The sequence below is a fragment of the Bos mutus genome, chromosome 1, assembly GCF_027580195.1.
Source record: "Bos mutus isolate GX-2022 chromosome 1, NWIPB_WYAK_1.1, whole genome shotgun sequence".
NCBI classification, from domain to species: Eukaryota; Metazoa; Chordata; class Mammalia; order Artiodactyla; family Bovidae; genus Bos; species Bos mutus.
This window is the reverse complement of record NC_091617.1, coordinates 58,832,913-58,860,239: the sequence shown is the minus strand read 5'-3', so window position 1 is coordinate 58,860,239 and position 27,327 is coordinate 58,832,913. Positions and strand designations below refer to the sequence as shown.

General features: G+C 36.9%; 1 protein-coding gene across 23 annotated transcripts in view; it reads left to right on the top strand.

Moving 5' to 3' along the window:
• The window catches only part of ZBTB20 (zinc finger and BTB domain containing 20), an 865,400-nt gene that overhangs the window by 70,885 nt on the left and 767,188 nt on the right, over positions 1–27,327 (top strand). For 5 of the 23 annotated variants that reach the window (XM_070369724.1, XM_070369601.1, XM_070369666.1 and 2 more), the window contains exon 2: positions 6,192–6,320. The exons of 12 other annotated variants lie outside the window; for them this stretch is intronic. The gene's annotated coding sequence lies outside the window, so the exon portion shown is untranslated. Of the gene's footprint in view, positions 1–6,099; positions 6,321–7,881; positions 8,027–27,327 lie in introns of those variants that run through there. 6 more of the 23 variants (XM_070369621.1, XM_070369699.1, XM_070369634.1 and 3 more) reach the window with 5 other exon arrangements.

Here is a 27,327-nt window from a genome sequence, read left to right as displayed (position 1 = left end):
TAAAAGAACTTTAATTGCTGTGGATGAAATTTCTGAGGAGTTGCAAGGATAAAGAATAGTTTCTCTCAAAGAATTATAGATATCTTTTGTCATAGTTTAGAGATGGCCAGAGTTCTCGTTTAGCACTCAGTATCATTACTCCTCCACAGCCTCAGAATTCTCCTTTGTTCATTCATACATATGGAAAACAACAGAATCCCAGGTGGTATAAGATATACAAACAGCAAGATTACCTAGATGAACTGTTCCTATTCAAGAAGTCTAGTAGGCTAGTCAGATAGGAAACAATTAGCTTATATACACGGACTTTGAGGGCAGATTATTAGGTTTGAATTCCTGCTCTGAAGCTTAGTTCAGTTCAATTCAGTTCAGTTCAGTCACTCAGTCGTGTCTGACGCTTTGCGATCCCAAGGACTGCAGCACGCCAGGCCTCCCTGTCCATCACCAACTCCTGGAGTTTACTCAAACTCATGTCCATTGAGTTGGTGATGCCATCCAACCATCTCATCCTCTGTCGTCCCCTTCTCCTCCTGCCCTCAATCTTTCCCAGCATCAGGGTCTTTTCAAATGAGTAAGTTCTTCCCATCAGGTGGCCAAAGTATTGGAGTTCCAGATTCAGCATCAGTCCTTCCAATGAATATTCAGGACTGATTTCCTTTAGGATGGACTGGTTGGATCTCCTTGCAGTCCAAGGGACTCTCAAGAGTCTTCTCCAACACCACAGTTCAAAAGTATCAATTCTTCAGCACTCACCTTTGTTTATAGTCCAACTCTCACATCCATACATGACTACTGGAAAAACCATAGCTTTGACTAGATGGACCTTTGTTGGCAAAGTTATGTCTCTGCTTTTTAATATGCTGTCTAGACTAGTAATAGCTTTTCTTCCAAGGGGCAAGCATCTTTTAATTTCATGGCTGCAGTTACCATCTGCAGTAATTTTGGAGCCCCCAAAAATAAAGCCTGTCACTGTTTCCACTGTTTCCCCATCTATTTGCCATGAAGTGATGAGACCAGATGCTAAGATCTTAGTTTTCTGAATGTTGAGCTTTAAGCCAAATTTTCACTCTCCACTTTCACTTTCCTCAAGAGGCTCTTTAGTTCTTCTTCACTTTCTGCCATAAGGGTGGTGTTATCTGCATATCTGAGGTTTTTGATATTTCTCATGGCAATCTTGATTTTAGCTTGTGCTTCCTCCTGCCCAGCGTTTCTCATGATGTACTCTGCATATAAGTTAAATAAGCCGGTTGACAATATACAGCTTTGATGTACTCCTTTTCCTATTTGGAACTAGTATGTTGTTCCATGTCCAGCTCTACCTGTTGCTTCCTGACCTGAATACATATTTCTCAAGAGGCTGGTCAGGTGGTCTGATATTCCCATCTTTTGAAGAATTTTCCAGAGTTGTTGTGGTCCACCGAGTCAAAGGCTTTGTCATAGTCAATAAAGCAAATGTTTTTCTGGAACTCTATTGCTTTTTTGATGATCCAGCAGATGTTGGCAATTTGATCTCTGGTTCCTCTGCCTTTTCTAAATCCAGCTTGAGCATCTGGAAGTTCACATTCCACATATTGTTGAAGCCTGGCTTGGAGAATTTTGAGCATTACTTTACTAGAGTGAGATGAGTGCAGTTGTGTGGTATTTTGAGCATTCTTTGGCATTGCCTTTCTTTGGGATTGCAATGAAAACTGACCTTTTCCAGTCCTGTGGCCACTGCTGAGTTTTCCAAATTTGCTGGCGTATTGAGTGCAACACTTTCACAGCATCATCTTTTAGGATTTGAAATAGTGCATAACTTTAAGTGAGTTATTTAGCCTATCTGTGTTTCAGTTTCCTTATATACAAAATGAAGCTGAAAATAGAACCTACTATATAGGACTGTCCCGAGGATTAAGTGATGGGGTTCATGTACATCGTATAGAGCAATAATATAGTAAGCTCTCAGTAAACGTTTCTTTACCAGGTGAGCCACAAGGGAAGCCAAGAATACTGGAATCGGTAGCCTATCCATTCTCCAGTGGATCTTCCCAACCCAAGAATCAAACCCGGGTCTTCTCTGTTGTAGGCAGATTCTTTATCAACTGAGCTATCAGGGAAGCCCTGATAAACATTGGTTAGCACTAATATAATACAGTAAGCTCTCAGTAAACGGATTCTTTACCAGCTGAGCCACAAGGGAAGCCCAAGAATACTGTGGTGAGTAGCCTCTCCCTTCTCCAGTGGATCTTCCTGATCCAGGAATCCAGCTGGGGTCTCCTGCATTGCAGGTGGATTCTTTATCAACTGAGCTATCAGGGAAGCCCTGATAAACATTGGCTTAAACTAATATAATTATTAGATAAAGCAGAATAAAATTAATGCTGAAAAACAATAAAAATGAAGTCTTGGACAAAAAAAATACAGTATTATAAAGGATGGTAATACTGATTTTTTTCTTTCTATGGCTTGGGGCAATGGAATTAGGGAAGTTTTCTTGGATGAAGTGATGTTTAAACTGAAACCTTGAAACATAATTTCTGTAGGGCGAGAGAATATGGAGGGGTAGGAGTGAGCTGATTTCTAGCCTAGGTGGACAGTCTAAGCAATGATTTAAAGGTGGTAGAGAAGTAAAAGTAAAAACTTCTTGGACTTTGGAATCAGAAAGACTGCTATCTGAAGCCCAAATTACTCCTTATTAGCAGTGTAGCCCTGGGCAACACAGGGTCTATTTGGTTTCTTCCGCTCTGAGATGTGATCTGGTAACTCTGTCTAGACAGTAAGTTATAGTGATTATGGGGCTGACCTTATCATGTGCTGCCTGTTGTCCAATGTCTATAAAGTATTTTGTCCAATTTTTAGTTGTTTAATGCAGGAGGTTAACTCCTGTGTTGCTTCCATCATTTTCTGAAGCAGAGGACTAAGATATTACTTTCACTTTTCTCCTCATTGAGTTTGGGCATAATCTATTTTGTTAGCTCCCTATTGTTAGGTACCTTTGTTGTGCTCACTTCATTGCATTACAATGTTTAGTTCACTTATCTGCCTTTTCATCGCACTGGCTTCTTTGAAAATGGGGACTGTGTCTGGTTCATGTTTATTCCTACTACCAGCCCACTGCTATGGAGTCTGGAACATAGCAAGCTGTTACTGAATATCTTTTACATTCAGTATAATTACCATGAGTTGTAGTTTAATGCTATACTGTGAAAGACTGAATGTTATGCTAGAGTTTGGACTTTATTTGGTAAACCACCCAAGGTTTTTAAGGAGGTAAGGGAAATTCCTTGAGCCTTTATTTTTATGGAAGGTAATTCTGGAAGCATAAAGATGGATGGCAGAGATTAGAGGATGAAAATACTTAGATTACTTAGGATTCTAGATAGTACAGTGGGAGTAGAAAGAACATTGACAGGATCTGGGGATTGTTTGAATGGGTGGTGCTAAAAGGGGTGGTGGAAAAGTGATGACTCAGGTTTTCAAAATGGTTGATCGAATCCTTTAAAATGAAATATTATGTTCTTCTGTCTTTGATACCTAAATTAAGGATTTTAGTATAAAAATTTGAGAGCAAAAATTCACAATGCAAAGAAGTAATTAATGGTAGGGATTTAAATTATTTTTTACTACAATAAAGCTTGAATTTGAAATTTTTATAATTCTTAAGGGAAATCAATTGTGGGTCTTATTTTATTATGTAGAAATTTTCCACTGTACTCTAAATATCATTGTCTCTCTTTACATACATGTTCCATCATTATAATCTCTTTTCATTGGATACTATATCTATGTGTGTATATATTTCTCTTTCCTCGTTAGTTTTTAGGTTTTTCTGAAAGAATGCTTCTTTTAGTCTTTAGAGTATGTTGGTGTTGGACTCAGAAATTCATTTTGTGCAGTTGTGTGGGATAGTATCTGTAGAAGAACTGAGAGTAAGAATTAATTTTTCTCAAAAATATTTCAAAGTTTCTTTTGTAGTATCAGTTTTCAGCCAAATTGTCTTCTCTTTTTGAGAGAAGTTAGAAGAGCTACTGAGAGAGTTGAAGCTGTGGTAGAAGTGGGGGAACAAGAAACATTAGAACAATTATGGAAACCCTCCAATGCCAAACATTTAGGTATTAAATATAATCATAGCTATTTGAAAAGTTAAAACACTTATAACAAGAACTTGTTTACAGTGGTCTGAAGGACATTAATTAGAACTAATGGATTGAAAACGTGGAAAGAAAATTTTCTCCCAGAGACTTCTATTCATTCAATCCTGTAAGGAAGTAATGCTTCTAATAAAGTGTGATCTAACCTGAAAAGAATGATACAATGCTTGAATCAACAATAGCATCCTGACAAGGTAGGGGAATATTTTTAATTTTGCATTCCATTTCTCGTTTTAGTTTCTTCTGTAAACTATGTGTTACTTCTGTTATAGAGAAAGACACACACAGTGACTACCATTTATTGAGTCACTCTTTGTGCTGGTGACTGAACTATGAGGTAAATATTATCTCCCTCTTCACAACAGTCTCATAAGGCAGATATTATTTACATATTATCAATGAAGAATCTAAGGCTAAATTAGATTGAATAACTTCCATAAAGCTACATATCTAGTTATAGCAAGTTATTTGGAATCAGTGGTATAATAGGTAAAAAGAGATTGTTAAATCTAATGTGTATTCTGTCATGTGCAAAGAAAGGAGTTTTTACCTTTCAGCCAGTAGATAGAGGAAGATGATCTGTTTTGGAATAGGAGTTGAAAAGGGCTAAGGAACTCGGGCAAGTGTTTGTGTTTCTGACTGGTCAGAGTGAGTGTATCTGTGAATGCTGATGCCTCACTGTGGCATGTCTCTACAAAATTCTAGGTGTTGCTTTCGGCACTACTTTGTACAGTGATGTCCAGGGCAACTCAAAACTGCATTATTCCTTGCTGAGGCCAGTTGAGGAGCCAGGAGCAATGGTGACTGCAGGGAATTTTTTTTTTTCTTAATAAGTTTTATCTGTGTTTGGAACATCTTTTGTGGGGCGGACTTCTCCGTGAAACTATTCCAGGCCATTAGAGCACCTTGGACCCAACACCATGCATTGAAAGTCAAATCGGTTTCAACTCTGATCTAGTCTCAGAGTCTATGGTCCTAATCAGTGTTTTATTGTGTATAATAAGCATATTATTTAGTTACTTGCATCAGTTTCTGAAAAACTCAACACTTATCCCTGGATACAGTTTTAAACGCCCAAGTGATTTTGAGTACCAGCCCTGAGGACAAAAAAAATTATATAAAATGATCTCTTGCTTTAAATGGGGAACCCCAAGAACATATAATCAATTAGAATTTATCGGTTTCTTTTAATGGCAAGAATATTCACACCTGGGTGAATTTTAGTGATTAAAAAACCCGGTCTCTTCTAAGTTCCGCTGTAAAGAAGTCTAGTTATTTGCTTTAGTTTCAAAGGAATAATTCCCTAAGTATTTCAAAATATCCAACTGGCTGCCCCAGCTATTCTCTTTAGAAGCTTCTTTCTCATCCTCATGGCACATCCCTCTGGCATGCATGACCAGCTGCAAGCTAAACCCTGTGGAATAAGAATTCTTTCATCCCTTTGTGTGATGTGTTTCATTTTCGGAGTTTGGATGATCCTCTTCGGCAGCAGAGGCAGGCATTGTTAGTTTCAATAGGCGGCCTGGATGCGCAAGAACAGTCATCATAGAGACAGGCGCTCAGGGTCTGTCCCTTCGTGCCATGGTGCTGTGTCAGATCACTTTCCCCTGCTGGATTAATGGCCAGAGAAAAAGGAAGACAAACTGTACCCAAATCAATCCAATTAAAGTACTTGAACTTTACTGACGTGCATCCTATTGTTTTCTCAACTTCCTAACCTATGGCTAATTTCTCCAGCCAGTAGAAAGGAATCACATAAATAAGAGAATTATCTCAAATTTGCAATTTTCTTTAGTTTGAAAAGGCTTCAACATTTTGTTCTATAAGATGAAATAATAATATGTGTTTTATATAGCTGAACTTTTTGAGGGTTTGATCTTTCTGTCTCTCCTCATATTTTCACCAAAATTACTGCCAGAACTTATTATATGAAACTGCTCAGCCTTTAACATTTTATCTCTGTTCACAGTGTCCACTGCAGCATTAGTTCATTCTGGGCATTTTGGCTTTCTTGAATCTCCAATTGATTCCCACTCTCATGACTGGTGATATCCTTTCCAGGTTAATCGAGTATTCTCTACTTGTGCTCTGTCATCCATGCCACTCTAAGGAGGAAGGTAATTTGGGCTTTGGGCTCTCAGCCCCATCATTTGTGAAATGACCTCCCTGACTCTATGTTCAAAGTACAAGGTAGGATTTCTAGTAATAGTATATTATATATGTATGATGACTGATAGTTTGTAAAGTGTTTTCGTATATTTTATTTTATGTAATTCTGACCATAGTTCTTGAGATGGAGAGAGAAAATATTGTTATCTCCTTTTTTAAATAAGGAAAGTATAATTCAGGGAGGGGAAGTGAATTATTCTACATCAAATAAGTAATAACAGGTTGAACCTGAACTTTAAATTTAGAGCTTTTACCACATAAGGTGATGGTTTCCTCTGGTAGGGACTTTCTTAAAGTCTGAGTTTCTTCATTTATTAATTACACGTTTTTATGTGTATGAGTATATATGTACATACTCACACACGTAAAGTAGGGAACAGGCTTTGTTATACTTTATTGAGCTTAGGATAGAATTTTATGACTTTAGTTTTTATCAGTGAAGTAGTCTCCCAGTATTTCTATTTAAGAAACATAAGAAGGAATGTATTAACTTCCTAGTATAGAATTTTTGTGTTACTGTAAACCCCCTATAAAATATGATTATATTTTTCAATTGTAAATCCATTGTGCCAGAAACCTAATATACTTATTAAATAGTATTCTTTGCGATTAGGGAAGGTATGAATATAGTAGAAGCCCTCCTGGCCAATCCCTACTTTAGGCTGATAGGAAACTCTGAAATATGGTGTATTTCTGTCTCCCTGTTTACTTGCTGTTATGCTTACTTAGAGTCATTTGTGTTTGTTTTTAAATTTGTTTATGCCAATTGAATGTGCAATTGTAATTTAATTATGCAAACTGGTGAAATACGAGTAAAAAAAGTATAAATGTCTATTGGTATTATGAAATTTAAGCTGGCTGCTTTGGAAAGACTTTGTAAAGGTGAATCACTAAAACAAACGAGTGTGGGAAGACAACGTGAAAGGTCTCCTAGGGCAATGGCAGCGGATGAATGTAAAAATTGGAAGGGTCCCGCATCCAACTTGCTTTGCAAGTCTCTTTAAGCACTCACTGCCATTAAATAAACCAAAATCTTTAAACTCTCACTGACTTTACTTAAATGCTACATTGTGGAACTGTCTGAGTAAGGAGAATAATGTGACTTAGCAGATCAAGAGTCGATGACAGCCTTTGATCTTACATAAAAGATTGGTCAATCAGTGTAAATTTTTTGTTTTAACTTTAAAGGAACAAAATATCTTTAAATTCATTTAAACAACTTTCCCCCTGTTTTTCTATATCCTGTTTAAAAAAATGAAGATAAAAATGATTTTACCTAACACGAAATTTTTTTGAATGTGTGAGGATTAAATGAGATAATACATGCAGAGTGCAGAGCACCTAGAACAATGCATGACACAGGTACTGAAAACATTAGCCATCATTGTCGTCATCAATATCATTTCCTCTCCCCACCTCCTCCTTCTCATCCTCTGAGTTTATTTGCTGAAGGGCTTACATACACCGATACTAAAAAAAATAATCTTCTGGATCACAACAGCCAGCTATTGGAATATTATGTTTGGGTTGGCAGTGAAACTGTCCATTTCCTAAGCCCACCCCACCCTACTCTTTCTTTCAGATTTACGAGAAGAGGAAGTATAACTATAACTCATTTATTCTCAGGAACTGCTGAGACCTGAAATTGTAGGTGAAACATAAGTGAGAGGATTAGATGCAGTCTCAGCTGAAGACTATCAAAAGGATTGAAACGTGGAGAGTTTCAGGTGTGTTGGTGGAGTTGTGTGTAGTGCTTACACGGCATATACCCACACTGAGCCTAGATCCAGTCAAGATGCTTTTCCACATTTGTTGTTGTTCAGTGGCAAAGTCATGTCCGACTCTTTGCAACCCTGTGGACTGCAGCATGCCAGGCTTCCCTGTCCTTCACCATCTCCTGATTCTAGTCAAGATGTTTCTCTACAGAGTTCTCTCACAATTGTATATAGAGAACAAGGAAAAGAAAAAAGAGATCTTGAGCAAAAAAAACCCTGGTAGCTAAATGGGAATAAGGATAAGCGTTGTACTGTATGCCTTCAGTTCCTAAATGCTTCTGCTGACCAGTAGGTTACAGGTCTTTATTAAAGATTCCACATTTAGAAACTGCTTTTAGGAGGAGAATTTTCTAAGTGCTGACACACACATTTTCATATCATTTCACATCCTGTTGTCCTGTGTAAGAATGTGCTCTTCATAGAAAAAAAGACCCAAACTCTAAGAGCAGAGATGTTACCAGCAATGCCGATAGTGTCCTCCAGGGTTTGGATGTTAGTGGCTCAGTGGTAAAGAATCCGCCAGCAGTGCAGAAGCTGCAGGAGATGTGGGTTCTTTCCCTGAGTTAGGAAGATCCCCTGGAGGAGGGCATGTCAGCCCACTCCAGTATTCTTGCCTAGAGAATCCCATGGACAGAGCAGCCTGGCGGGCTACAGACATAGGGTTGCAAAGAGTTGGATATGACTGAAGTGATTTAGCATACACACAGTATAATGGTTGACTCAGTGCTGGTGGCATTGGAATGAATGTACCATCAATGGGTTCTTTTTAATTACTACTATTCATAGAGGTGTTGTTATTTACCTTCTATAGATGGTTTGCATGACACTTCCATAATTTTAAAAGCTAAAGAAAATAGGTAGCCAAGGGGAATGTAAGACATTTTCCAAAGTTGAGAAACAATTTTTAAATGGTATAATCTGAAGTTTATTAAGTACCACTTTGTGTCCTTAAACAATAGAGTTATCACTGTTGGTCACTTTCTATGCCTATTATGGAATTAGGTCTATTTCATTTTCATACTGTAGTCCATCCTTACTGGTCATAAAACCTGTGAATGGAAGAAATCTTGTTTTTTTGCTTTATGACTCTTTATATCATTGGGATTGCTTCAGTTTATACAACGTACATTTTCCTTGTTGTTGTTCAGTTATTTAGCTGTGTCTGACTCTGCAGCTCCAAGTATTGCAGCATGGCAGGCTCCTCTGTCTTCCACTATCTCCCAGAGTTTGCTTAAATTCATGTCTGTTGAGTCAGTGTTGCCCCCAACCATCTCATCCTCTTGTCCCCTTCTTCTTTTGCCTTCAATTTTTGCCAGCGTTGGGGTCTTTTCCAATGAGTTGGCTCTTCATATCAGGTGACCAAAGTATTGGAGCTTCAGCATCAGTCCTTCCAATGAACATTCAGGGTTGATTTCCTTTAGAATTGACTGGTTTGATCTCTGAGCCGTCAAAGGAAGTCTCAAGAGTCTTCTCCAACACCACAGTTCAAAAGCATCAATTCTTTGGTGCTCAGCCTTCTTTATGGGCCAGTTCTCACATCCATTGATGACTACTGGTAAGACCATAGCTTTGACTATACAGATCTTTGTCAGCTAAGTGATGTCTCTGCTTTTTAATGTGCTGTCTAGGTTTGTCATATCTTTCCTCCCAAGGAACATTTTGCATTTTTCTACCCACTAGTTATATTAAAATTTCTCATCTACTCTGTCTTTCCCGTGCTCTTGTTTCAATCATTATGTGTGTGTGTGTGCTCAGTCGCTTCAGTCATGTTCGACTCTTTGCGACCCCATGTACCTTGCTAGTCTCCTCTGTCCCTGTGATTCTCCAGGCAAGAATACTGGAATGGGTTGCCATGTCCTCCTCCAGGAGATCTTCCCAACCCAGGGATTGAACCCATGTCTCCTGCAACTCCTGCAGTGCAGGTGGGTTCTTTACACACTGAGCCACCTGGGAAGCCCTTCAATCATTACATATCCTATCAATTTTGGCTGTCCTCAGCCTTTTGCCCAGGAGTGTATCTTCACATATTTTTATTTGCTCTTCCATATGTCAGCATTTGTTAACATGTACAGCCTATACTTTTATTTCTTTGTTTGTTGACTTAAATTTCATCCCTTTTTTTCTCTAGCTACACCATTTCCATAGTCATTTTAGGTGAGGACAGCAGTGGAATTTATAAAAACTAGATAGCATCCCAGAAAATACCCATCTTTATTCTGTAATATGATATGCTCGGCATTCAGACTTCTACCTAGTGAGAATCTACACATTATACCTTTTTGTTATACAAGATATTTTTAAGGTGATGGGATTCAAGAGAATTTCTTTTTTTCAGAGGAAATTCCTGTTATTCAACCTGATATTTAAAATCTTTTGCTAAGGACCTTTACAGAAATAGAAAAGAGTAGTCTCAGTTTGAATATGTTCACAGTGCTGTGTTTTTGACTCATATCCCTTGGGTGTGCTCCTTGATTTCTTAAAAAATTATATTTATTTTATTTTTTCCCAGTTTTATTTAGGTATAATTGACATACAATACTGCATACATTTAAGGTGTGTAGCATAATGATTTGACTTACATACACCATGAAATGATGGATATAGTAACTTTGGTGAATATTCATCATCTCATATCGATGTAAAATAAAAGAAAAAGTAAAAGAAAAAAATTTTTTTCCATGTGATGAGACCTAAAAGATTTACTGTCTTAGCTTTCATATATAACATAAAGCAGTATTATTTATTTTGATTGTGTTGTATATTACATCCCTAGTACTTATTTATGTTTTCTTTTGATCACCTTCTTCCAATTCCCTTCCCTTCCACCCCCTGCTTCTAGTGATTACAGATCTGATTTCTTTTTTCTATGAGATTATTTGTCTATTTTTTCTTTTTGTTTTTTGGAAGTAAGATCAACCTCCAACATTGCTAGTACACAACATAGTGATTCGACATTTCTATACATTACAAAATGATCACTATGATTAGTCTAGTTACCATCTGTCACTACTGTAAACTATTACATTATTATTTACTATATTCCTCATGCTGTATATTTCATTCCCATGACTCATTTATTTTGTAACTGAAAGTCTGTACTTTTTAATATCTTTCCTCCATTCCTCCCTCTCTGACAACAGCCTGTTTAGCGCCTCTGTATTTGTGACTCTGTTTCTGTTTTGTTATGTTTGTTCACTTGTTTATTTTTTCTTTCAAATTCCACATATGAGTAAAATCATCCAATATTTGTCATTCTCAGATTTATTTCACTTAGCATAATACCTTTTAGATTTATCTATGTTGTCACAAATGGCAAGATTTTGTTTTTTTAAGTCTTGGTATGGACAGAGAACAACAGACTGGTTCCAAATAGGAAAAGGAGTACGTCAAGGCTGTATATTGTCACCCTGCTTATTTAACTTCTATGCAGAGTACATCATGAGAAACGCTGGGCTGGAAGAAGCACAAGCTGGAATCAAGATTGCTGGGAGAAATCTCAATAACCTCAGCTATGCAGATGACACCACCCTTATGGCAGAAAGTGAAGAGGAACTCAAAAGCCTCTTGATGAAAGTGAAAGAGGAGAGTGAAAAAGTTGGCTTAAAGCTCAACATTCAGAAAACGAAGATCATGGCATCTGGTCCCATCACTTCATGGCAAATAGATGGGGAAACAGTGGAAAAAGTGTCTGACTTTATGTTTTTGGGCTCCAAAATCACTGCAGATGGTGACTGCAGCCATGAAATTAAAAGAGGCTTACTCCTTGGAAGGAAAATTATGACCAACCTAGATAGCATGTTCAAAAGCAGAGACATTACTTTGCCAACAAAGGTCCGTCTAGTCAAGGCTATGGTTTTTCCAATAGTCATGTATGGATGTGTGTGGGGAGCGAGCAATTGTTTCCTGATCTTCGCCTACGCCGTCTCTCCTTCGAATACCCTGGATCAGCCGGGGCTGGTCCCCGGCAGATGTGAGAGTTGAACTGTGAAGAAAGTTGACCACCGAAGAATTGATGCTTTTGAACCATGGTGTTGGAGAAGACTCTTGAGAGTCCCTTGGACTGCAAGGAGATCCAACCAATCCATTCTGAAGGAGATTAGCCCTGGGATTTCTTTGGAGGGAATGATGCTAAAGCTGAAACTCCATTACTTTGGCCACCTCATGCAAAGAGTTGACTCACTGGAAAAGACCCTGATGCTGGAAGGGATTGGGGGCAAGAGAAGAAGGGGACGACAGAGGATGAGATGGCTGGATGGCATCACTGACTCGATGGATGTGAGTCTGGGTGAACTCCGGGAGTTGGTGATGGACAGGGAGGCCTGGCGTGCTGGATTCATGGGGTTGCAAAGAGTTGGACACGACTGAGCGACTGAACTGAACTGAACTGAAAGTGGATGAAGGAATTAGTAGAATGGAGAAAGCTAAATACAAGTGCCTGGAGAGTATTGTGCCAAGGAAAAAGCAAGCCAGTTCATGCTCCAGAACTGGCTTAAGAATTGGAGGCAGTACTTCCTCTGGAAGACAATGGCTGAAGTAAAAGTATAATTAATATACTCAGATAGATAGAAGATAGTACTTCCATGAAACATGACAGAATAATATAAAAAATGAATAATCGGAGAATAAGCACTCAGCTATAATAACTTTAACAGGATTGAAATTTTCAGAGAAGAAAGTCAAATGGATAACAGGAGAGCAGATAAAATCAGAATGTCTCACAAACAAAACTCTGATTAATAAGTTTCAGAAGATGGGGAAAAGCCGAAAAGTGATAGGGAAGAGAATAGCTTGAAATTATATCATAATTTTTTTTTCAAACTGGAGAACAAGCATTTCTACTTTGAAAGGATTTACTGGGTGCCCATAAAAAGTGTAAAGGAGAAAATATTTTTTTTCTTTTTATCGTTTTATCATATGTGAGATGATGAATGTTAGGTAAGCCTATTGCCATAATCATTTCACAGTATATTTAAATCAAACCATCACTCTGTATGCCTTAAACTTATACTGTGACATGTCAATTATTTCTTCATAAAACTGGAAAAAATGTGAAGTAGATCTATACCAACATATAGAACTGGAAACTTTCAAACTACCAGCGGTTTATAGGTGATGATAGACACTTTTAGAGAGAAAATATAAACCCTATGTACACATTGGTTCAAGAATCAGGCTGGATACGAGACAGCAAAAGAGACACTGATGTATAGAACAGTCTTATGGACTCTGTGGGAGAGGGAGAGGGTGGGAAGATTTGGGAGAATGGCATTGAAACATGTGAAATGTCATGTATGAAACGAGATGCCAGTCCAGGTTCAGTGCACGATGCTGGATGCTTGGGGCTGGTGTGCTGGGACGGCCCAGGGGGATGGTATGGGGAGGGGGGAGGGAGGAGGGTTCAGGATGGGGAGCACGTGTATACCTGAAATTTTTTTTAAAAAAAAAAAAAAGAATCAGGCTGGTATCTGATTTCTTAATGGTAACATTCAAAGCTAGAAGATGTGGCTTTAAAGTTCTGAGGCCAAATTACTTTGAATCTGGAATTCTATACTTAGTTAAACTGTTAATCAGGTGTGAAGGTAGAAAGAAAGACATTTTTAGTTGCACGATCTTCAAAATTTACCTTCCAAGGTTGCTTTCTCAGGAATCTTTTGGTGGCTATGCTGTATCCAAATGAAGGAAAACTGGGGAGAGAGAGGAAGGAGAGGATTCAGGAAATAAGTGATGAGAATGAGATAAGAAAGGTGAAAATAAGTTCCTGAAAACAACTGTGCATTGCTTCATGTTTAAGAGTGAGATATATTCAGAGAGATTTTATATTTCTCTTGCAAAACTTGGGCTTGGGGAAAAAATGGGCAATATGAATTGTAAGAAAGAAAACTTTTTACTCAAGGAAGGAAATGTATTAAAAATGTACCAGTTGGCTAAATACTGGGAGAATAAAAGGAAAGTGGGTGGTATAAGAGAGCTAAGGCTTTATCTTCTGTGGTAAGAAATTAATAATGTCTATAGTTTACAAATGAAAAATAAGAATATAAGCTTATTATTTAAACAGGTAAACACTAGAAAGAATTTTGACAGAGGTCTCAAAGGTTGAGATATGGGCTGCTGTTTTTTTTGTTTTTTAAGAAACATTGTGTTACTATTTAGTAAACTATGTAGATGCATTACTTTGAAAATGATGAGAAAGTATTAATATTTTTAAATTAAAATTAATATTTTTAAATTTAAATGAATAATTTTAAAATTATAGCAAATTATGAATATAAATATTTTGGATTTTGATTTTTCAGCCAGAAGACTCAATGAAGTGTGCATGTTTTAGTTATCTAGAAGAATTAAATGGTTTACACCTTGGCAATGCTGAAATTTGGACATTCTGTCTCTTGAGAATAAATATTATTTAGAGGAGCTCCCTCTTTTTTCTATAAGGAACTCATGTTGTTTACCTGGTAAAAGATATGGAGTTAAATCTAAAAGTGGTTGTTTGCAATTATCAGGTTTCAAGTATGTGTTTCATATAAAAATAAGTCATTACCTACTTGTGGCTAAGGAGAAATAGAAAAAAACAAAAGTATATTTTCATTTCATATGGTAGGTTTAGTCACATAAGACAGATTAAACATACTGCATTTGTTAAAGAGTGGCTTTCCCTCATTCTAAGTAATGTCTAAACACTTAGGATTTTTCTATCAAGAAGTTCACATGGCTAGTTCATGCATTCTCATGGAATGCTTTTAACTGTTCACTGACTCATTACTTATTCATCTATAGTTAATGTAAAACCACTTTTGTTGTGGTTTACAAAAATATGGAGGTTACATGATTCAGTGCTTGCACTTCAGAATTTAGATTATCTTTCAATAATCAAAAACATACTTCGCCAAAAATTCCAGAATGAGTGTGCTCAAAATTTCAAGTGCCTTTTGAAGTTTTTAAATGAGAAACTCCAACTATAAAACCCAACAACAAACAAACAAACAAAAAACCCAGGACATGTCTTGTAAACAAAAGTGTTTAGCACAAATCCTTAAACCTTCTTGAGAGAATTTTTAGAACATAAGAGAGGCAGACAGAGATCGAGGAAGAAAAGGAGGGAATTTCTCCTTGATTTTTTTTTTTAAACCAAGGACATTTAGTGTTGAAAGGAGAAAGAGGAGAGGGGAAATGAAAAAAGAACATGATTTGTCTCAGAGATTTATTTTGTAATTGATTGTAGCTTATAAAGGTTTTCATTGATAGTTGTATGGGAAGGAGAATTCTAAGTTTCAATGCTGACACTTTGAAGAGTTGCCCTGTTGTTGCAGCTGCTTGGGCAGCCTTGCTCAAGCATCAATGGTGCATTGTGGCAGCTTGCTCTGCTTCCCTGTTTCTGATGGACGTTCTCCAGGCAGTGAAGGGCAAAGGGGCTGGCAATGCTGGTAACTGGCATAATAGAAGTTGTTGGACCAGTTTGGCATGTATGTGTGTGAACTGAACACTTAGTGACAGATTCTGTACTATGGTCAGTCTAAGTTCAGAGTGACAAAATATTTTCTGGTCAATTAATAGAGATGGGAATATATATTTTTATATTGTCTTTTTGTGGCAGAGGGCATATTATTTAGTTTTTGTGCGGTCAGTGGTAGAAAAGACTAATGTCTATGGCCTGAAAGACAATCCAGTTTATGCTCAATATAGCTATGTTAAAATATTTTCACCATAATGTAACTGACACTTATTGTTTATAATACTTAGTTATTGATATTTTAGAATACCTCAATGAAATTATTTCTGTTATCTGTGAAAATTAACTCCAAAATTTTTCAACTTTCTTTTCCATAATTCTAATTTAATCTAAAATTTTTTTAAGTTTTTTTTTTTTTAATGTGGACCACTTTTTAAAGTCTTTATTGAAATCTGTTACAATATTGCTTCTATTTGGTGTTTTTAGTTTTTTGGCCTTGAGGCATGTGGGATTTTAGCTACTTGACCAGAGATTGAACCTGAATCCCCTGCATTTGGAAGGCGAGGTCTAAACTACTGGACTGCCAAGAAAGTCCCTAATTTAGTCTCTTAGAAAAATAAACTTTGAGAAGGGGTATGAAAAGTCATCCCTACCAAATAGATAAAGCCATTACTTGGAAGAATATGATATGTTAGGAGGTGATACAAAGTAGGAAGAGACGACAAACATTTATTTTGCTTATATTTTTCTCTGCTGAGAGGAATGGCACTCAGATTGAAAGAAGGCAATGGAAATCAGTGATTGAGCTGGTTAGTAAGGGGCCACTTAGGTAAATTTAAAATCAAATTCTCACAGAGTATGGCAGTTTTTTCTGGAATGATAATAATTATATTTTTGAAAAAAAAAATCCTGTCATTTATATAATGTGTGTTTGGCAAAGCACTGTCAGTGTATATATTTCACTGGGTCCTGATGGTGATCTTGAGTAGTAAGGCGGGATGAATATTCCCATTTTATAGGTGAGGAAACAGAAAAGCTAAAGACTTTTGAGTACTTACTCTCATTTAATATTCACTATACCCAAGAAGATGCTATTATCTCCATGTATAGATGAGTTATGAAGAAGGAAATGGCAACCCATTCCAGTATTCTTACCTAGAGAATCCTGTGGACAGAGGAGCCTGGTGGCTGCTGTCCATAGGGTTGCACAGAGTCGGGCACAACTGAAGTGACTTAGCATGCATGCATGCATTGGAGAAGGAAATGGCAACCCACTCCAGTATTCTTGCCTGGAGTATCCCAGGGACGGAGGAATCTGGTGGGCTGCCTCTATGGGGTCACACAGAGTCAGATACGACTGAAGTGACTTAGCCCCAGCAGCAGCATAGATGTGTTAACTGATATTAAATACTATTTTTCAAGCTACATAGTGGTCCATCTATGGACCACCTGGAATCCAAACCTAACAACTTTTGCTCTGTGAAGCCTTAAGCAGTTTTTTTCCGATGGAAAACCAGTGTTTTTTTTCCAATGAAAATTCATAACTTCTGGATATGATCACATTTAGAGAGTCGAAAAGTATAAAATACTGGATATAAGCAAATGTATAAAGTCTTAAAAATAAAATAAAGATGAATTCTGTAATCTACAGAGTTAATTTTATCTCCAGCAAAATTCTGAAATCTATTCTAAACATGAATAGATTATTGTGATCATGTAGAAACCAAAGTGACTATTAACGCCCATATCATTATTTTGCCAAGAGCAAGTCATGTCATACTAACCTCATTTTTCTTTTTGATAAAATAAACTAGATTGTTAGATAAGAAAATGTTGCAAGCGTATGTATCTTTGTGTAAGCAAGGGTTTTCACACAATGATGGCAGTAGGTTTAAGTCGATTCATGAACTTGTGAAAACCTTTTCTTAGTAATGCTTGATTATGTTTATTTGTTTTGGGGAAATATTTATTAATGACTTATTTAAGAAAGCACACTGTTAGCTTGGATGTAGAGGAAAGACTTCTTATCAAGGTGCATTTTAACTGGATTTTGAATTATGAATAGTATGTGTATATACAGAAATAGGGAAAAGCTTTACAAGTAATAACATTAGCTCGCATTTATTGACTATTACTCTGTTCTATATATTCTCCTGACAATCCTTTTGAGGTAGATTCTACATTGTTACTCCCATTTTAAAAATGATTAACATTAAGGTTTAGAGGAGAAAATATAAAATACCATTGATAATAGCATAAAATCGGATATATTTAGGTATAAAATGAACTCCTAAATAGATAGATAGATAGAAAGGATGTATACATATAGACACGTATATGACTTGTACATTGAAAATTCACAAAATGCTACTGAAAAAAATTAAAGACGAACTAAATATAGAGAGATAAACCATGTTCATGGATTTAAAAATTCAGTGTTGTTAACAATATTGGTTCGTACCAATGCAATCTGTAGAATCAATGCAAATCCAGTTAAAATTCCAACAGATTAAAACACTTTGGGGCACAAATTCGATACAACTTTATCGTTATGCAGATACTTTCATTCCAAATTGTACGATTAAGTAGAAGAGGAAAAAGTGTTCCTTTTGCTATGTGTTTTCTCCCTCTCTTCTCATATTAAGCCCAGACATGCTGTAAGGAAAATTAGTAATCAGTGTTGGAAATGGCAGCCCACTCCAGTGTTCTTGCCTGGAGAATCCCAGGGACGGGGGAGCCTGGTGGGTTGCTCTCTATGGGGTCGCACAGAGTCGGACACGACTGAAGTGACTTAGCAGTACCAGCAGCAGTTGTAAACAACATGCTACAAATTGAAAAGATATGTCTATGAAAAAGCTAGATAGCTGTATGATTTGATTTTGGATATAAACTGAGGATTCCCCTGATACTCTCCTTATAGCCATGTGTGTATTCACTTACTCAGTTCTGCCTGACTCTTTACAGCCCTATGGACTGTAGTCTGCCAGGCTCCTCTATCCATGGAATTTTTCCAGGCTAGAATACTGGAGTGGTTGCCATGCCCTTTCCAGGGGATCTTTCCCACCCAGGGAGTGAACCCTGGTCTCCTGCATCTTCTGCATCACAGGTGGACTCTTTACCACTGAGCCACCAGAGAAGCCCTCATTTACTCTGCTGCTGCTGCTGCTGCTAAGTCGCTTCAGTCGTGTCTGACACTGTGCGACCCCATAGACGGCAGCCCACCACACTCCCCTGTCCCTGGGATTCTCCAGGCAAGAACACTGGAGTGGGTTGCCATTTCCTTCTCCAATGCATGAAAGTGAAAAGTGAAAGTGAAGTCTCTTAGTCGTGTCCGACTCCTAGCCACCCCATGGACTGCAGCCTACCAGGCTCCTTCTGTCCATGAGATTTTCCAGGCAAGAGTACTGGAGTGGGTTGCCATTGCCTTCTCCCATTTACTCTGCAGGTAGTCTTAATTTTTATGTAGTCCTACTTCTCAATATTTGATTTAAAGTTTTTTACCTTGGTAATATACTATGGAAAAATTTCCTCCCTCAGTTCAGTTCAGTTCAGTCGTTCAATCATATCCAACTCTTTGCGACCCCATGAATCGCAGCACGCCAGGCCTCCCTGTCCATCACCAACTCCCGGAGCTTACTCAAACTCATGTCCATCGAGTCGGTGATGTCATCCAGCCATCTCATCCTCTGTCGTCCCCTTCTCCTCCTGCCCCCAATCCCTCCCAGCATCAGGGTCTTTTCCAATGAGTCAACTCTTTGCATGAGGTAGCCAAAGTACTAGAATTTCAGCTTTAGCATCAGTCCTTCCAGTGAACACCCAGGACTGATCTCCTTTAGGATGGACTGGTTGGATCTCCTTGCAAACCAAGGGACTCTCAAGAGTCTTCTCTAATACCACAGTTCAAAAGCATCAATTCTTCGGTGCTCAGCTTTCTTCACAGTCCAACTCTCACATCCATACATGACCACTGGAAAAACCATAGCCTTGACTAGATGGATCTTTGTTGGCAAAGTAATGTCTCTGCTTTTTAATATGCTATCTAGGCAAATAATTTTAGTATTTTCTTCTAATATTTTTATTATTTCATTTTCTATTATTAGTTTTCTCAGTAGTTTAGTGTATAAATTTAATCCAATTAGCCAATGAGGTAAACATGAGGAAGCAAAATATTATGAAATATAACCTTCTATGACTACTAATGATAATATTTTATAATAATATTAATAGAAAATAATAATAATACTTATTGAGCTTTTACTATCTGCTATGCAAGCTGTTTTTATAGGTCTGGGTTCAATCCCTGGCTTGGGGAGATCCCCTGGAGAAGGAAATGGCAACCCACTCTAGTATTGTTACATGTGAAATCCCATGGACAGAGGAGCCCAGTAGACTACAATTCATTGGGTCAAAAAGAATCAGACACAACTTAGTGACTAAGCAACAACAATAACATAGGTTAGCTATTAGTAGGTCTATTTTCTCATAACAGTGAAAAAGCAGATTCAGAGAGCTAACTTACCTAATTTCATATAGTAGGTGTTAGCTATCTATAGTTATATAACAAATAACACCAGACTTAGTGGCTTAAAACAAAAAACATTTATTGTCTTATTGTTTCTGTGGGTTAGAACTTTGGGAGCTACTTAGCTGACTGGTTCTAATTCAGAATTTCTTATGAGGTTTTAATGTTAGCTTGGGTACCAGTCTTATGAGAACTGGAATGCATCTGCTTCCATGGTGGCTTATACACATGGCTGTTGGCAAGAAGTCTGTTTCTTGTTGACTGTTGATTGGAAGTCTCAGTTCTTCATTACAGGGGTCTTTCCATAGGGCATGCTTGAGTGTCCTTGTGATGTATCAGTTGGCTTCTCCCAAGGTGAGTGACCCGAGATAGAGAGAGAATGCAAGGAGATAGCAAAAGTTTGTGACAGTTAAAATTGTTTTGTGGCTTTATATTTTAGTAATAAAGGGAAATTTAAAAAGCTGGGACCTGTGTTTTGTACATGTTTCTTATTTCAGGGAGCCTCTGGAATATTTATGTGTTTTCAGGAAAATATCATTATCTGTAAAAATTGTGACTTCTACAACAACTCAGACTTGAGGTTGAAGACCTTCAACATGAACTAGCAGGAGAACTGGAGCAAGTCTTGTAATTAATAGATCTTATGATCAGTTTGTATATTTTTCCAGGGCCTATAAAACATTATAAAATTATTGATCATAAAAAGGGTAAAGTACTAAAAAAATTCAACAAGACTGTTTTACTTGTAGTGATATTAATAATTCCTCTATGGGCCAACATAGGAGCCTTTTCTGATTCTTTGTTTTAGGTTTTGTATGGATCAGAATATCAAACCAACCAATTTTGTATTATCCAAGTAACTGTTGCTTGCGTGATAATGGATAACTCTAAGTTATTTTCATGATTTTCACTTGAACTATGTAACCTAAATCTAGAAAGACTAAAACTAGAACATGATGTAGTGTTGAGTTGGGTTCTAATGCTGCTGTCAAATAACTACAAAAATCTTGGGCAATTCACATAATCTCTTCGAACCTAAATTATCCATCTTCAATATTAGGAATTGGTGAGAAACTTCCAGACTTGAAATGAAAGCCTGATTTAATTGAAATTACAATCGTTAGTAATTTAGGGTAAAGATAGTGGTGTTTTTTTGGAATACAGTGTCAAACCGACCACAAGCTAAACCAAATAAAAACTATGCAATGTATCTGATAGTAATACACTTTTGTAGTCTGTTTTCATCTTTTTTGTAGTTATTTTGTGGGTTGTTATCATACTGTATCTCTTGTAAGTTTGATTCATAATTTGAGTGCAATGAATTGGTTCAGAGGATATTGGGATAATTTAAGTAAAGAGCAAATATGATTCTCCATTTTCAATATGGAAATTCCTGAATTATATAATGAATATATACTGTAAGAAAGTTAGGAAGAAGTACAGTGAAATCTCATGAATAAATATGTTAATATAAGCATATTTAACTTACACAAATTTAACATTCCTTGAAAGAAAAAAATATATATATCTAATACGTATTTTGCTGAAATGAGCTCTTGCTCATTAGTGAGTTCATCATTCTCAGAGTGAGACAGGAGGGCGTGGTAGGCTTTGATCCCTGTACTATCATGTGAGCATCTTACCATTCTGAGTGATTTGAATATTCCTAATATTTGATGAAACTTAAAAATACACTATGTAGCTTTTGAAATCAATCCCACTACATCCTAAGTTGTTCAACTGAAAGAAAAACAAAACAAACAAAAAATAGTTCTAAAAATGAAGAAATAAAAGGCTTTGTTGGATTTATGGAAAGAAGGTGTATAGTCTTCAAAATGCTACATCTTTCAAAGGGATAGATCAAATGATTTAGATTTAAGTTTCTTTTGTTTGGAGTGCACATTAAAACAACATAGGCTTTGCTTGATAATTCTTTATCTGTATCTACAATATTTAGTTGAAAAGTAGCTGTTCTCAAAAAGAGAGGCCAAGTGGCTTTCCAAATGAGAGACCCATGGGTCAGGAAGATCCCCTGGAGGAGGGCATGTCAACCCACTCCAGTCAGTATTCTTGCCTGGAAAATCCCATGGACAGGGGAGTGCCGGGGTCCAGCCCCGGAGGATCCAGGGAATTCGAAGGGGAGATGGCTTCGGCAATCAGGATACAATAGCTTTAATTAAATATTAATTAGAGATATAAAGAGTAATAGAATGAGGATAGCTCAGCAGGAAAATTCAGTGGAGAAAAGAGGCTGAATAACTTGGTTTATGTGGAAAGCTAATAAAATTCCAAGGCAAGGAATTTATGTCACCTACATAGGCTGCAGGCGTCCTCCCATTCTCCCAAAGGAGAGGAGACACTAAGGCCTCCCAGGTCAGATCTTAGAAGCCCAGGCATAATTAGTAGGCTTGACGAGCCTCCACATTCCAGATGGGGGTTCAGCCAGAAGGTGAGAGAAAGAACGACATGGGGAGACCAGTCTTTCGAGGAACTGATCCCATTTTTTATATTTCCAGGGTCTGTTTTTATACACTGAGATGTTATACAAAAGTCATGCGGGGTCAGCAGTCCTGACTTTTATTAAAGTCAGGTGCTTCATACAAATGTATACAGAGGTCTTAGGGGTGTTACATCACCTTCTGGCCAGGGGGCCTGCTGACAATTTATGACCCTCTCCTTGTGACAGCGGTCAGTTAACCAGAACACTTATTTCTCCAGGGGTGATTATTTTTGAAACAGACGCCACCTTCCTAAGGTACCAGATAAAGTTACATTCCTATAGGGTGAGGGTGTAGTGGGTTTTAATTAAGGAAAGAATTTGCTTAGCCTAAGGTCTAATGTGATTAATATCAAAGGTTAATACTTATTTCTTCTATATATTCATTAATATGTATAAGGGCAGGGGATGTGGAGACTTAGCAGTAAACATTGGCTCAACAAATGAAAAACCCTTCACCAATACAATTTCTAATCAGCCCGCTATACTTATACTAATAGTTTTCTAACTTCTCTAAAGAACCTGTTTTTAGAAGGTTTAAAGCATCTCGTGCCTCTCATGGTTGGGAGGCTGTAAGCAATCACATGTGGCCGGACAAGCCTGTGCAGGCTAGAGAACCTTCAGAGGAGTTTGTAGGTTGAAACACTCCTATCACGCCCAGGAATTATTATTAACTGGAGCTCTAAGTTAACTCCTTCTCCGAAAGAGGTGGTGGGGGACAGCCCCCCGTAAAGTCAGAGGTGTAGGTGAGAGCACAAAGCAGTAAAGTAGGCAGACTCTGGTTTTGGAGGTAGATGCTCGAGAATTTCCAGGGGGACTCCTGAGGCTCGATCCCGCCTTTGCATATGTTGAGCCTCCTTCCTCATGACCTTTGCCAAGGGTGGAGGTCGTCACGCTGGCTCCCAGCAGGGGAGCCTAGTGGGCTATAGTCCATTGGGTCGCAAAGAGTCAGACAGGACTGAGCGACTAACACACACACATTTTTGCCTATAGAATCCCATGGACAAGGGAACCTGATGGACTACAGTCCTTTGGGTGGCAGAGTCCAGCACAATTGAAGTGACTTAGCACGCATGCACACATGCACCCACAATACTTATTTAGTGAAAAATAGCTGTTTTCAGAAAGAGAGCCAAAGTGGCTTTCCAAATGACAGAATTATAGGCACAGATTTTTAGCGTTCATTTTGGTCCTTATTGTAGATTTTTCTTAGTTGCTCAGTGATGTCCAACTCTTTGCGACCCCATGGACTGTAGCCCACCAGGCTCCTCTGTCCATGGGATTCTCCAGTGCCCATTCCCTTCTCCAGAGGGTCTTTCCAACTCAGGGATTGAGCACAGGTCTCCTGGATTATAGGCAGACTCTTTACTGTCTGAGCCACCAGCGATGCCACAGAGAGACTAATTATAAATATTTTAATATTTAACTTAAAACCCAATTAAACAATGAAATTTTATTAGTAGTAACTAAAAATTCAAACTCTACAACGTTTACAGTGCTTGTTTTGCAGTGGCGGGATTCTGAAAAATTTCATTTCTTTACATTTTCTAAATTTCCTCCATAAGGACTTATGGTTTTATAATAAAAAATTAAATATACTTCAAAATTATAATAAAACAAATTTAAATTTATGAATTTTAAAATTGAATTGGGTGGGTCTTTTTCATTTGTTTATTTGTATAGGATAGTCAGTGGTAGGAGTGAAAGCTTGACAAGCCTCTTCCAAGTGGAAAATTTATCTTCTAGTTAAATATTTCAAAAAGAAAGATGATGAATTCCCATTTAATAGTATAACATAATTTTAATCTCATCTTTTTGATTCCATATTTCTTTAGTTCACAAAATAGTACTGTGGTCCAGGCACTTCTATCTTTAGAAAGCTTTAGTTTATTAAATTCTGAATACACATTATCTACTAAGATATCACTAATTTCAAATTTAAAAGAATTGGAAAAGAACTTGCTTAAATTTGACCTCTGTAAAAAAGGAGTTTATGAAGCACATTGAAATTATGACCAACATGACTAGTTTTTAGCTTACTTAGCAGAACAAACTATCTGTCAGATATTGCTTTAGCAACATTAATTTCTCTTCCAACAATGAACTAACAGCTCTTACTAGCCTATATATTCATTTAAGAATAAACCTCTAAACTTTAATCCTAACCCCTACCAGCTTTGATTTGTCACCCACTAAACTCCTACCCATCCATAACATTTCAGCTTTAACATCAGTTCTGCAAAGGAATGTTCTTAAGCGTATGTCTGATCCTTTTCTCAAATACTATCATAGATTCCATTTTTTTCCCACCAAAATCTTCTCTCTACTAATAGGTATGTAATCACTTGTATGGTTATAAATTACTGGCTTCCAGTAGATGTTAGTTATATAAAAGCAGGGGATTATGTCTGTTTTATTCTTCTCATTGTCATTCTAAAAATTAACATATACTCAAAATAGAATCTCAATACTTACTTATTGAATTAGTATCTAAAGATCTGGATGAATTATTGAATGGCTATGCCCAGCCAAAAATTTGACTGAGGTATTTTAAGCTTAAAGCTTTAGCATTATGAAATTTCAATTAAATCATTTATAATTTATATACCAACAATTTGGAATTTTTGAGTATTAAGACAAAAGTTTATATCTAAAATAGAAAAAAGTGCTTGAAAATGATAGAGCAACATTTAAAACTCAGTATTCTATAATTTTGCCCTTTCTTAGCTTTCTATTGTTCTAATTGAGTTTTATCGTAGCTTTTGTTTTGTTACCATCCTTTTATTTTCACTCCTTTCTGTAGATAAAACGGCACAGTGATATTCTGGTCATATGTCCATGTCATTTGACCCCTTGATCATACCTTTAATCATAAATGGCATTTATACATAAAAAATTTTGTAGAAAAGTTCTTTAAGATTTTATGCCAATTAACCTATATATTTGTGAAATTAAATGTGCTTTACTATTTATAGCATGTATTATACATGAAATAAAAGTCAAAAACCATTGTGTTATGCAGAGGATCAATCTGTGAATATACATATTATCAAGTAATTTTAATTTGTAAAATGTGTTATAAGTTGTTTTTACATGAAAGTGTTTAATACTGTAATAGTCATTTTGGTTTCTTTTTTTTTTTCTTTTTGTTTTGTTTTTAAAAGAAGATGAAAGAGAGTTGACTTCATTTGATCACTTATTTAATCACATGTTTATCAAGTTCTGTACATGCCCCCAAAGAAGATAATTTTAAGTCATTAGAGTCCCTACTTTATCATGGAAAAAAACTTTTCAGGGGAGTTTAGTAACATAAGTATAATTAAAATGCCACATAATATTTAAATTACTGTATTATTTTTCAATCCTAATTTTATGAGCCAGTTTTATTCAACTTTTTAACATTTAACATTTTTTAAAATTAGTGTCTTTTTCAAACTCTTCTGTAACATTCAATTTTATCTGTTACTGGAGTGGATTACCATTGCCTTCTCCAGGGAATTTTCCTGACCCAGGGATTGAACCTATGCTTCTTGAAGTGTCATGTGGATTCTTTACCACTGAGCCACCAGGGAAGCCCATTATTTTAGTTACAGCATGTTTTAAATCCAATCTAATAAGTATTATATACTGTCACCTCTAAGTCCATTATAAGATACAAATACCATTTGAAAAACAATGAGATTGTTTTTAACGTTTGTCCCTTAAGCATTTATTTATCACCTCTATAATGTAACCATATACTTTTTTTGCTTTTCTAAGTGATCTATGAAAACCTTACTTACATTGGCACCTTATACTTGCAGTTTTTAGTATATTGCCAGGAAGAAACAGTAACCATGTATTAAAATTTTGCCTTCATTTTAAGCTGTTTTATCAGAATGACCTATAAGACCATTCAAAACCAATAATGAATGCAGTTATTTTTAGATAACACATCTTTTTAAAATAGTACTTTGTTGTTTAAAATAAGTAATTGGGAGTGTGCTCCATAAATGAAAACAGTTTACCTTATATTCTGAAATATACTGTTTTGTCAATATCTCTGATTTTTCTAGGTGCTAGAGACATAACAGCAATCACCAAGTACTCCCTGTCCTCAAAGAACATATGGTTTAGAGAGAGAGACTGGCAGATCTTTGGGCGTTTTCATTACTATACTATAGTTACTATGGAAACATGCTGCCTCAGAGAGGAATGGAGGTAGATAGGAGGGCACCTAACCCAAGCCAGGGAAGACTTCATGTAGGACAGGATGGCTAAGATGACACCAAAAAGGTTACTCAAAGATAGAAGTGCTAAGGATATTATAGAAACTGAAAACAGCTTGTCCAAAATCCTGGAGGTTCAAAAAAAGAAAAGAGTGTGTGAGAGGTTCATGAGTATGTAGACACTTCAATATGGCTGAAGTTTGCAGGTAAGAGTGTGCGTACTTGTGAAAAAAGAATTTGTTTCAGTAAGCTAAAACTGCTTCCCAGTGGTGCTAGTGGTAAAGAATCCGCCTGCCAATTCAGGAGACACAAGAGATGCAGGTTCGATCCCTGGTTTGGGAAGATCCCCTGGAGCAAAATATGGCAACCCACTCCGGCATTCTTGGCTGGAAAATTCCATGGACAGAGGAGCCTGGCGGGCTACAGTTCATAGCGTCGCAAAGAGTTGGACATAATTGAGCGACCTGAGCACACACACACACAAGCTAGAAAATGCATGGATTTTTATAAATGCCTTTTTAGTCTTTAATAGGTGCTCTTTTGTGGATCATCCAAAAATTACTATTTTGAAACAGTTAT